The following is an 11,278-nucleotide window of genomic DNA, read 5'->3' as shown; positions in this document are numbered from 1 at the left end:
CCGTACTCCCGATTTAAGTCCTAGGGTTTCTAGAAATTGTAGTTTTTATCCGGTTTGCCACACATTGAAAATATACTGGCATTTTAGAACCATAACAAAGTGTATATGATTTAGTTTTTATCGGCCCATTTGGTAAAGCCTCTATATAGACCGATTTCACTTATTGAGGGTATAGAAGGCGCACGATCATGAAAATTGCTTGAAATTTAATGCAAAATTTCCAAATCTATAATCTATGGATTAAAATCCACAGATTTGAGATTTCAAATCCAGGCATTATTTCATCATTTTCTTGCACATTTACAGGAGATGTTTATGATTCCTCTAAATCTTAAAAAAAAATGGTTCTTATAAATTCAGAATCTAATCTAGTCTTCATAGGTAAAATCTTTACATTTATCTGTGGAAAGCGTACTGGTTGAACTGATCTGCTTGGGAAAATATCTGTCATCAAACCCCCTGAAATTTTCAAAGCAAACTATTATATTTTATTCATGGTGGTGTGTATTTAAGATTCGGCCCGGCTAACTTACTACTGTATATGCTTGTTTTTTTTTCTTATTGTTGGTTTCTCTTCAGTTATTATTATTGTTTTGATTTTAGCTTAAAATCATATGTTATGTGGATTATAAAAAACCAAGTGTAGCTTAACCAATAACTTAACCAAAACTTTCATTGGGCTAGGGAAAATCCATACGAAATTCATTATATTTAATTGATGGCCTTAAATATGCAAAACTGAGTCCTAAAATGTCTACAATTTATTAAATCCTTAATATTGCCCGATATTTCCACAAAAATCCTCCTTCATCCATTTATGATTCGTTGAAGCCCAAATTTTGACATTGCTTCATTAAATGTCTAATAATTTACCTTTTTCAAAACAATTGTATGTATTCCACATAATCATAGAGATAAGAATTTTCATAGTGAATAAAATCTATTGAAAAAAAAAAAAAACATTAAATAAAATTGAAACGCACTCCACCATTTATCAGTGAAATAATCATCGGTATATTTTCTTTCCAGTTAAACACTCATTGATTTCGTTCGTATGAATATAAAATCTAAAGAAAATTTATTCAAATGGCGCAAAAAGAAAATTCACTACGTGACATTGAGTGCAAGCAAAAAAAAAAACAAACACATTTGCAAATTTATTTTGGAAGGCCAAAGTTGATGTGACTGCCTATCGATGATGGAAGATTACGGAAGAGAAACATGAACATAAAATTGAAATAAATTTATATTCGCACATAGACACCCACACACACGCACAAACAACCCCAATAACGAAGGTCACACACATAAACAGATGTGAACAATCAATATTGAAATAAGGAGACGGAAATGTGGTTAACAGATGTTTGTGGTCGATATTTAAAATGTCTAGAGGGCATAATACGAAGAGAAAGTATGAATAAAACGATAATTCTGTTCAGTTATATAGCAAGGATTTAAAAGGGGAATTTAAATTTAAATTGTAAGCATAAATCACTCATGTGGTTTGATCTTAGTGAAAATATGCCTGTCACAAATGTTTATTCTAGAACCCATAGTGGTGCTACACTGAAAAAACAGTGAACCCACCAGGAAGAAAAATTCCGGTTAATTTTAGAAAATTTTGAATATTTGTAGAAATTTTTTACTAAACAGTATTACAAACGTTGGCATCACGCCGATGTCATAAAAATAAGTAAATATTTTTCGACAAATTCAAGAAAATTTATTAGACATAACTAAGTTTTTCACTTGTTAAAGAAAATTTTGTAGTTTAATGGAAAAACTTGGAGTTCAAAATTGCAAGAATGTCTTTAGTGACATACGAAGTTCATGATGGACGCATTTTTGGTAAAATGTACAAATTTAAAGAAATTCTGAACTTATTTCTGGAAGACACGAATTTAGTTAATCTTTATGCTACATTTGAGTATATTTTTTTCCTCGGGTTTAGTTAATTTAACTAACGTGCACAAAAAATTATTAGAGTAAAGGAAACTTTCTCCAAATATAATAATTCCATGAACTAAAATAAAGTTAAATTGGCTTTAGTGAAATAGAGAGTTCACTTTTTTTTGAGTGTAACCAAGAACGCTAAACATGGGGTCATGGTATGGCATACACAGGGTCATGGGCACGGATGCCACAGTTCGTATAATTCTACCAAAAATGGTAGATTTTTTTACTGTTTGGTAGAATTCTTCACATTTTTTGGTACATTTTCCAAAATACTTCTCTCCAACCCTCGTAGTTGGAGAGGAATATTTTGCTCAATCTACCAAATTATGGAGAATTATTTAAATTTTCTATAGAAATAAAATGTTGACAAATTTTTCTATAGAAATAAAAGTTTGACAAAATTTCCTATTGAAATAAAATTTTTAAAAAATTTCTATAGAAATCAAATTTTGAAAATTTTTTCTAAAATTTGAATAAAATTTTCTATAGAAATAAAAGTTTGACAAAATTTTCTATAGCAACAAAATTTTTAAAAAACTTCTATAGAAATTAAATTTTGACAAAATTTTCTATGGAAATAAAATTTAAAAAAAAAATTCTATAGAAACAATATTTTCACAAAATTTTCTATAGAAATAAAATTTTGACAAAATTTTCTATAGAAATAAAATTTTACTTGTGGTTTTGATCTCAGCTTTAAAACCATTCTGTTGACTAAACTAGCTTAACCAACAGAGGAAAAGAATGTTTGTAAAACGTGCGTCCCCTGCCAACATTTTTTGAATTTGGGGGCGCTTCTGAGAATCCCCACTACGTCGAAAACAATCATATACGACATCAAAAACTCGTCGGAAAAGCGCCGTCTCTATTGAGAAGTTGTACCACGCCAAGTTACTACGAAAAAGTTTCTCATCAGTGCAATTATTAGGTGCCTATTTAGATCAATTTCGAAGGACGCCAATAAGAACCCCTGCAAACTATCAGAAAAGTGCATTTTAAGGTAATTGTAGAAGAATCATTGTGGTCAAGTAAAACACGATTGTGTAGATGTTTATTGATTTGATTAAACATTTATAATTTCTTATAAATATAACATTTTTCGGTTTATCTCATCACATTTAACATAATTTTTTGCATTAATAAAAGAATGATGTTGAGTTTTAAGTAGCAAATTACATATTGCAGCGTCTATCAGCCAGTTTGTTTATTTTCGATGGAGACAGCGTGCCTGGAAAAATATTTGAAAAACGATCACTTTATTCTATTTGGAAAGTCGAAAATTGTTCACCTTTCACAATTTTAAGCGTAATATCTATGTTTTCAGAACTTTATTTTCGTTTTTATTTAAATAAAATATAACAAGCTGGTTGCGCTTGGCGTTTCACAAAAAATAAAATGGCTCTTCTAACAGTAGTGATGGCAAAATACTTTCATGTACATTTTGTACTTTTTGATATGCTTCCCCCATCACAGTTCGCGATGGTTGTGGTGACATTTACGAGTCTGTGGTAGCGATGAGGATGAAATGGAACTTTGAAATGCTGGCAGGAGTCCAGCCACCTCTATATAGGGCTTTGCCCAAATAAATTTTACAAACATTCTTTTCCTCTGTTGGTTAAGCTACTTTTGTAGTTTTCTACGAAATAAAATTTTGACAAAATTTTATATAGAAATAAAATTTTGACAACATTTTCTATATGAATAAAATCTTGACAAAATTTCTATAGAAGTAGAATTATGACAACATTTTTTATAGAAATTAAATTTTGACAAAATGTTCTATAGAAATAAAATGTTGACATAATTTTTTATAGAAATAAAATTTTGACATAATTTTCTATAGAAATAAAATTCTTATTTGATAATTTTTTGTAAAATTTTCTCGAAATTTTGGTAGATTATTTTTACATTACATTTTTTATAGAAATTAAACCTTTTTTCAGAAGGTTCAAGTGTGGTTAATTGTTGGGTTTAATGAACTGCCTGAAATTATTCTTATAATTGGTTTATAGTTTTGCTGCAAGTAGAGGATGCTGATGAGGAATGTGGTAATTGCGAAACGTGCGTCCATCCAACCATCTTGCAGTCTATAGGCTTTTGCCCAAATAAATTTGACAATCATTCTTTTCCTCTGTTGGTTAAGCTACACTTGTAGTTTAGTCAATGTACACACAAAAAATTTTTTCTCTGATTCAGTCACCAAATTAATTGATCCAATTAATTTTTTAATTGAAATGTCTTCAATCACGAAAATGATAGTATCAATCACAGTTTTAATTGGGCATAGAAAAAATTCTTGATTAAAAAATTAATTGATTTTTTCAGCAAAATTCAATTAATTTTTTAATTGATTCAATTAAAAATTTAATTGATGTTGATTGCAAAACGCAATTAATTTATTAATTAAAAAAGGTAAATATTTTTAATTACGTAGTTAGATTGGCTTAGAGTTTTTATTTGGATTAACAAATGATTGTTTGAAATACATTTTTAATTAAAAAAGTAAAAAAAAATCAGCACTTTTTTTAACTGAATTAGTCTTCCGAATTTGATTAAAAAGTTAATTGTATCAATTAATTTTTTAATTAAACATTTTAAAAATTTCAATCATTGACTTAATTAACTTAATGTTTCTATCATGATTAAAAAGTTAATTGTATCAATTAATTTATTAATTGAAAAAATTTTCAACTTCAATTAACTTTTTAATTGGAAATATTTTGGTAATACTTTTTTTCTGTGTATGGTTTTAAATTTTCTATAGAAATAAAATTTTGACAACATTTTGTCTAGAAATAAAATGTTGACAAAATTTTGACAAAATTTTCTATAAAAACATTTTTTTTTTTTTTATAAAATTTTCAATAGAAATAAAATTTTCACATGACTTTCTGAAGAAATAAAATTTTGACAAAATTTTCAATAGACATAAAATTTTGACAAAAGTTTCAATAGACATAAAATTTTGACAAAATTTTCTATAGAAATAAAATTTTGACAAAAATTTTTTATAGAAATAAAATTTTGACAGAATTTTTTATAGAAATGAAATTGTGACAAAATTTTCTACAGAAATAAAATTTTGACAAAATTTTCTATAGAAATAAAATTTTGACAAAATTTTCTATAGAAATAAAGTGTTGACAAAATTATCTATAGAAATAAAATTTTGACAAAATTTTCTACAGAAATAAAATTTTGACAAAATTTTCTATAGAAATAAAATTTTGACAAAATTTTCTATAGAAATAAAGTGTTGACAAAATTTTCTATAGAAGTGAAATTTTGACAAAATTTTCGATAGAAATAAAATTTTGACAGAATTTTCAATGGAAATAAAATTTTGACAAAATTTTCTATAGAAATAAAATTTTGATAAGACTTTCAGAAAAAGTAAAAATTTGAAAAAGTTTTTACAGAAATAAAATATTGACAAAATTTTCTATAGAAATGAATTGTTGACAAAATTTTGATAAAATTTTCTATAAAAATAAATTTTTTATAAAATTGTCGATAGAAATAAAATTTTGACAAAGTTTTCTATAAAAATAAAAGTTTGACAAAATTTTCCATAGAAGTAAAGTGTTGACAAAATTTTCTATCAAAATAATTTTTTTTATAAAATTTTGTATAAAACTAACAATTTGACAAAATTTTCTATGGAAATAAAACTTTGACAAAATGTTCTATACATACAAAAGAATATCACCATAATTTTTTCAATGAAAAATTTAATTGGTTCAAATTTTTAATCGATACAAAAATCAATCACAGAAATGTATAGTATCAATAAATTTTTTAATTGGATCAATTAATTTTTTAATTGATATTAGTGATTGATACTATAATTTATGTGATTAACGAAATTTCATTTAAAAATTAATTGGATCCATTAATTTCGTGATTGAAGAACTATTACTTTACTTCTAGAAATAAAAATTTAACAAAATTTTCTATGGAAATAAAATTTTGCAAAATTTTCTATAGAAATAAAATGTTTGCAAGATTTTCTGTAGAAATAAAATGTTGACAAAATTTTCTAAAGGAATAAAAATGTGATAAAATTTTCTGTAGAAATACAATTTTGACAAACTTTTCTATAGAAATAACATTTTGACAAAGAAAATTTTTATATTTGATTCATGGTGGTGGGCATTTAAGATTCTGCCCAGCTGAACTTAACGCCGTATGTACTTGTTACTTCTAAATCCTATTTTTTGGATTTATTCCATAACAACATGAACACAAATGTAGAGAAATCTATATGCTAGAATTAAGTAAATGATGTAAAATACCTTGTTTTGACTTAGGTATTGTTAAGTTGGTTGTTGAAATTTTCAGGAATATTTTTAGGTGGTACGTAAAGCTCTCATATATTCACCTATCTCATACTTTTCAGCAATATACCAATTTGATAAAAAAGAACCATCTTCAATTATATACCACGCTTCTTAATTTTGGTGCTAAACTATTTCAGAAGATTGAGGTTAGTGTGGCAAATGGGCGGCTCACCCAAAATTTAACCCTTTTTCAGACATATCTCTCACTCTCAAACATATCTCGCATATGCTTCCAACTTCCTCGCATCTATTTCTGTGAAATGGCCTGTCTTATGTGCACAATACTAAGTACAATGATGAACAATGTAATCCCGATGTATTTTGCGAAAATCTCCTTCAAAGTCAACTTGGACAGCTTTTCAAGTGATACACTTTGTAACGAAAATTTTATTGCTTTTTTTCGCACTGATAAAAATATTGTCGTGAGGCCAAATTTCATGTCTTTAATATACGAACGTGAATTTTAAATGTTTAAAGTACATTTTCCAATGAAGTCATTTTGCCGTACTATTTAAGTGATTCAACTTAAAAGTTGGTGTCTTTACATTAAGGATCATTTGGATTAACTAAGGTTAGCTTGGCTTGAATAATTCTGAAAAATTCTTTAAAATTAATGAAATAGTTTTTAATTTTGTAGACTTTTTGTATCTTGACTACAAAGCAAAAGCGTGCTCAAAAATGGCAATTTTTTCAATACTTATTTCAAAATCGTTTTTACTTGGAAAGTAGCATTATTTCTACTTAAAGTCGAGTCTGAATACATAAATTCTCCACATCTGCGGTTTGGGATTAATACCAAATTGGTTAGTGTAAAGACAAAATTTATGGAACCGACTATGCTTATTTTTCAGTGCATTCGTTCTTTACAATTTTTTCCATTAAACAAAACCGATTAACAAAATCGACTTTGATTTTTTGATTTTGTTTTTACAAAACGTCGTATTTTGGTTTACCTAGACTTTTGAATCTATTGTGAATACTTCAGTTTTGCCAAATTTGAGAAAATTGTGCTAATTTTACGAGTAATTATTTTTTGCTTACTTTAATGACGTGAACTAAAAATGAGAAAATAAGTTTTATACAAATGAAGTACACATGTTTACTACGTTGGAAATGAGTGAATTTTACTTTAATTGTCTGTCTGTCTAAAAAAAATGTTTGTCTGTCTATATAGCGCTAAAGACATTTTTAAAATTTTGAATCCCAGTAAAATCACTAAGAAACTGGAAGCCATCGTTTTGCAATGGATAGCATGTCCGTCTTGCATAAAAAAGGGTCCTGGATCACGGTGTCCACTCGAGCCAAAAATAATCTACCAAAATTTCGAGAAAACTTTACAAAAAATTATCAAACAAGAATTTTGTTTCTATAGAAAATTATGTCAAAATTTTACTTCTATAGAAAATTTTGTCAAAATTTTATTTCTATAGAACATTTTGTCAAAATTAAATTTCTATAAAAAATTTTGTCATAATTCACTTCTATAAGAAATTTTGTCAAGATTTTGTTCATATAGAAAATGTTGACAAAATTTTATTTCTATAGAAAATTTTGTCAAAATTTTATTTCCATAGGAAATTTAGTCACAATTTTATTTCTATAGAAAACTTTGTCAGAATTTGAGTTTTATAGAAAATTTTGTCAAAATTTTATTTCTATAGAAAATTTTGTCAAAATTTAATTTCTATAAAAAATTTTGTCATAATTCTTCTTCTATAGAAAATTTTGTCAAGATATTATTCATATAGAAAATGTTGTCAAAATTTTATTTCTATATAAAATTTTGTCAAAATTTTATTTGTATATAAAATGTTGCAAAATGTTATTCTTATAGAAATTTTTGTCGACATTTTATTCATATAGAAATTTTGTCACAATTTTTTTTGCTATAGGAAATTTTGCCAAAATTTTATTTCTATAAAAAATTTTGCCAAAATTTTATTTCTATAAAAAATTTTGCCAAAATTTTATTCCCATAGAAAGTTTTGTCAAAATGTTACTTCTATAGAACATTTTGTCAAAATTTAATTTCTATAAAAAATGTTGTCATAATTCTACTTCTATAGAACATTTTGTCAAGATTTTATTCATATACAAAATGCTGTAAAAAATTTATTTCTATATACAATTTTGTCAAAATTTTATTTCTATATAAACTTTTGTCAAAATTTTATTTCTATAGGAAATTTTGTCAACATTTTATATCTATAGAAAATTTTGTCAAAATTTTATTTCTATATAAAATTTTGTTAAAATTTTATTTCCATAGAAAATTTTGTAACAATTTTATTTCTATAGAAAACTTTGTCAAAATTTGAGTTTTATAGAAAATTTTGTCAAAATTTTATTTCTACAGAAAATTTTGTGAAAATTTTATTTCTATAGGAAATTTTGTCAACATTTTATTTCTATAGAAAATTTTGTAAAAATTGTATTTCTATAGATAACTTTGTCGAAATTTTATTTCTATAGAAATTTTTGTCAAGAATTTATTCTGTAGAAAATTTTGTCAAAATTTTATTTCCATAGAAAATTTTGTCAAAATGTTATTTCTATAGAACATTTTGTCAAAATTTAATTTCTATAAAAAATTTTGTAATAATTCTACTTCTATAGAAAATTTTGTCAAGACTTTATTCATATAGAAAATGTTGTAAACATTTTATTCATATAGAAAATGTTGTCAAAATTTTATTTCTATATAAAATTTTGTTAAAATTTTATTTCCATAGAAAATTTTGTAACAATTTTATTTCTATAGAAAACTTTGTCAAAATTTGAGTTTTATAGAAAATTTTGTCAAAATTTTATTTCTACAGAAAATTTTGTGAAAATTTTATTTCTATAGGAAATTTTGTCAACATTTTATTTCTATAGAAAATTTTGTCAAAATTGTATTTCTAGAGATAATTTTGTCGAAATTTTATTTCTATAGAAATTTTTGTCAAGAATTTATTCTGTAGAAAATTTTGTCAAAATTTTATTTCAATAGAAAATTTTGTCAAGACTTTATTCATATAGAAAATGTTGTCAAAATTTTATTTTTACAGAAAATTTTGTCAACATTTTATTTCTATATAAAATTTTGTCAAAATTGTATTTCTAGTGATAACTTTGTTGAAATTTTGTCAAAATTGTATTTCTAGAGATAACTTTGTCGAAATTTTATTTCCATTGAAAATTTTGTCAAAAATTTATTCTGTAGAAAATTTGGTCAAAATTATATCCATAGAAAATTTTGTCAAAATTTTATTTGTCTAGTAAATTTTGTCTAAATTTTTTTTTATGACCTCAAGCCGAACAAAATTAATAATCAGAATAAACATAAAATAGGTCAACAACACTCAAAAATATTTTTAAAAAAATTTTATTTCTACAGAAAATTTGGTCAAAATTTTATTTCAATAGGAAATTTTGTCAACATTTTTTTTTCTATAGAAAATTTTGTCAAAATTGTATTTATATAGACGACTTTTGTCGAACTTTTATTTCTATAGAAATTTTTGTCAAAAATTTTTTCTATAGAAAATTTTGTCAAAATTGTATTTCCATAGAAAATTTTGTTAAAATTTTATTTCCATAGAAAATTTTGGCAAAATTTAGTTTTCATAGAAAATTTTGTCAAAATTTTATTTCTATAGTAAATTTTGTCGAAATTTTATTTCTGTAGAAAATTTTGTCAACATTTTATTTCCATAGCAAAATTTGGCACAACTTTATTTCTTTGCTCGGGAAAAATTTGTCAAAATTTTATTTTTATTACAAAATTTGGCAAAATTTTATTTCTATTACAAAATTTATTTCGATAGCAAAATTTGGTAAAATTTTATTTCTATAGATAACTTGTGAAGTATCTTTTAGTTGGAGTGGAATATTTTGCAAAATCTACCAAAACATCAAGAATTCTACAGTAAAAAAAAAACTACCATTTTTGGTACAATTCTACCAACTGTGGCAACCGTGTCCTTGATTCAATCCCAATTTCGACTGAAAACCCAAAAAATGTTCAGCGAAGGATTATTCCCCGCTGTACTGCTGATTACATTTCTGATATTTTGAAAGATTTTCTAAGTATTTTCAACGTAATGTGAAACGCTGTTCCGACTCGGCTATAAAAAAGAGGTCCCTTGTCATTGAGCTAAACAAAGAACCAGGCAGCACTCAGTGAAAAACTCTTGGTGTTTGGTTAAAAATGGGACTGGAAAATGCGACGAAATAGTAGATTTTCAAACATGTGCTCAAAATCTGCAAATTTCAAAATGTCTACACGCAAAATTTAAGCCACCAGCGTGACAACAGATAGAGTTGCTCCAGAATTCGAATATCGTTCAACCATTGTGGTCAATCTAATACGATGTGTTAAAAATAAAATTTTTATCTGATGGTAGTGCATTTTTTTATTTGATGCTTAATGCATTTGTCTCCCAATTTGTTCCCTAGTGTGGATGACCGTAGACAAACCATCAATGTACACAAACGACAACCATCCTTTCCAACAATGATAGCTTTACGAATGCTTGAACTTTGCTTAGCTAATACTGAGAATGGCAATAACCAGCTGGAGATGCATTCCATTGTATTTGTATAGAAAACTTTAAAGTCATTCAAAGTAAATCGTATAGCAAACAAATTACGTGCAAAGCAAAAATTATGCTGAAATTAAATATCTGAAATTCCGATCGCATTTCTTTGAATTTTTAAAAGCTAGCTCATGTTTATTATTAATTTTAAATCTAAATTTAAAAATGTAAGAAAAAAGGAAAAACTATTCAGAATTCATATTCAACTCTATGGAAATATTGGTATTACAGGTAAATTAGTTTTAATTCATTTTATATATTATATTATAGAAAAGAAATAATTTATTCCAAGTTTTTTTTTAGAGAATGCTTTGAGTTGATATTGATATTAGAATGCAAATATTAGCAGAGATCCCTATTTTTTTTTTTGTATTGGAATATCTTTTCGTATTTTGTATA

The 11,278-nt window shown here is 25.5% G+C and overlaps 1 long non-coding RNA gene across 1 annotated transcript; it reads right to left on the bottom strand.

Moving 5' to 3' along the window:
• Positions 1-2,983: 2,983 nt before the first annotated feature.
• LOC142228215 (uncharacterized) lies at positions 2,984-3,447 on the bottom strand. Its single transcript, XR_012720098.1, has 2 exons — positions 3,248-3,447; positions 2,984-3,187 (listed from the first exon to the last, which is right to left on the bottom strand). It is a non-coding gene; the product is annotated as an uncharacterized LOC142228215 (long non-coding RNA).
• Positions 3,448-11,278: the final 7,831 nt, after the last annotated feature.

The sequence above is a fragment of the Haematobia irritans genome, chromosome 3 (genome assembly GCF_050003625.1).
Source record: "Haematobia irritans isolate KBUSLIRL chromosome 3, ASM5000362v1, whole genome shotgun sequence".
Taxonomy (NCBI): domain Eukaryota; kingdom Metazoa; phylum Arthropoda; class Insecta; order Diptera; family Muscidae; genus Haematobia; species Haematobia irritans.
This window is presented reverse-complemented; position numbering and strand designations above follow the sequence as displayed.